Genomic DNA, 2563 nt, shown 5'->3' on the forward strand with positions numbered 1-2563 from the left:
CTACGTTGAAATCAGTGCATATAGTGCATGTGATCAAATAGGATTAGAAATCAACAACTACATTGAAATCGATACATCTATTTTAGTGAAAATCTAAAATATTCATGACTTTCTAGATGTAGTTTCTATGTCTGTGTTTGTCTCTGTGAGACTATTTCTTCTTTCCTCTCTCTCTACATTCCATTATGTGTTATCTACCTCCCCCTCTCCTTCTCTCTCTTTCCCTCCCTCTCTCCCCCGCCTCACTCTATCTGCCTCTCCCTAACTTTCTCTATATTTCTCTTCTTTCCTCTCTCCCCCTGCCATCTATATTTATACCTCCCTCCATCTCTCCTTATTTGTGTCTCTATCTCAACCCCCTAAACATATGTCACACTCTCTCTCTTTGTTCCCATATCTATCTATCTATCCATCTATCTCTCCCTCTTCCTTTCCCTCTCTATCTCTTCCCCTTCTCTCTCTCTCTCTCTCTCTCTCTCTCTCTACCCCCCCATCTATATCTCTATCTCCCATCTATCCCTCTTCCTCCCTTCCTCTCTTTTCCTGTCTCTTCTACCGCCTCCCCCGCCCCATCTATATCTCCCCCCCTCTCTCAAGTCCTCTCTCTTTTTCCTTCTCTCCCACCTCCCTCCATCTCTCCCCCCATCATACACACACCCTCTCTCCACCCTCCACCTCTGTCACAATCTCCCTCTCTCTCCTTCTCTCTCTCCCCCCTCCATATCTATGCCTCCCTTTCTCTCTCTTCCCCTTCTTTCCCTATATTTATCCTCTACTTTTCTCTCTCTTCCCTCGTCTCCCCTCTCCCTCATTCCATCTTCATATCTCCCTTGTCACTCCCTCTCTTTCCCCTCCAAATCCATCTCTCTCCCCCTCCTCTCTCTCTTCCTTTCTCTCTCTCACTGTGTCTCTCACCTCTATGTCTCTCTCCCACACTCTATTCCCCCTTCCATCTCACTCTCTTTCTTAAATATCACCCCATTGTATTGTATTTAAGAAAGTATATAAATTAATAAAAAACATAATTGGTTGTAAAAGATTAAACCTATATTTTGGATCAATCATGTTAAAGAAAATACAATAATAAAAAAATTAAGAGAATCACGCACTATATTTCCTCTACCATTGTTAATCACTTTGCTTGGATCCTTGGTTAAGATGCATCTATCCTAGTTCATTATTATATTATTTATATTATATAAATTTCACATATGTATATATAAAGGCATTCTCATTTTTAATTGATTAAAACCTTCATTTATCTATGAAAATATTGTTAGTAGTGGTGAGGATGGAGGGTATAGATATACCTCAAAAGTAATTATAACCATTTTTCTCTTAGATTTAATTAAAAAATGTTATAAAATTAAATTAAAATAAAATATTTGTAAAATGTTTTTTGTTTTAAACAAGTTATTGTTTTTGGGCATGTGGTATTGATAAGACATGGTATTGACCCCATGGTATTGTAACAATTAAAATCTTAGATCCATAACATAATAATTAGAAGTCTAGATGACCCATGGTATTGATAAACCATGGTAGTAGCCCATGGTATTGAAATTTTCTTCCCTCCTCTCCCTTTTTATCTTTATCTTGTGGGTATTGGCCCACGATATTGTAAAAAAACCTACTTAATAGTTAATAATATTCATGGTAAATATTCATGATTAAAAATCTTGTCATATTGTAAATATTAAATTTTTATTAGCTTATTAATTAAATTTATAGATGGAACACATCTATATTAATTGTTACAAATATATTGATTACATAAAATATAATATTACAATATTATATGCTACCCAATATTTATAACCACCCCACCTAATATTGAGTTTACCTTCCTACAATCGAAAACCTGAAATTTCCCTGATTATTATTATTATTACAGTGTTACATAAATCACACAATGAAAACTTTGAACACCACGAAATATAAATTTATCGGGTTATTATTATTCAGAAATCACACAACAGAAAACCTAAATGCCATGATATGCCCAATTGAATCGCTTCTTTTACCTAATTTTCTTTTTTATTCAATGAATAAGCTAATCGATATCTTTTTAAATTGTATATATATCGTTTTCAAAATTGAGTTTGTTAATATTATGTGACACATTTTTTTATTTTAATTAATTTTATTTTTATTTTAAAGTAAGCATATACAATATATATTAGCGGACACATATATCTTCAACATATACAATATATATTAACTGATATATATATATATATATATATATATATATATATATATATATATATATATATAACGTTATGATATATATATATATATATATATATATTTAATGTAACGTTACTGACGTGACAACATCTCCTTCATATTTTTCAATATATTTTTAATGTAACCTTACATGACAACATCTCCCTCATATTTTTTTAATATTTCTTAATGTAACGTTACATTACGTGACAAGATTTCCCTCATATACTGGGTTCTTCATATTTTTCAATATATTTTTTAATGTAACCTTACATGACAACATCTCCCTCATATTTTTTTAATATTTTTTTAATGTAACGTTACATTATGTGAC

Source organism: Pinus tabuliformis, chromosome X (genome assembly GCF_031772625.1).
Source record: "Pinus tabuliformis cultivar Carrire ecotype Pingquan chromosome X, CPIR1, whole genome shotgun sequence".
In the NCBI taxonomy this organism is placed as follows: Eukaryota; Viridiplantae; Streptophyta; class Pinopsida; order Pinales; family Pinaceae; genus Pinus; species Pinus tabuliformis.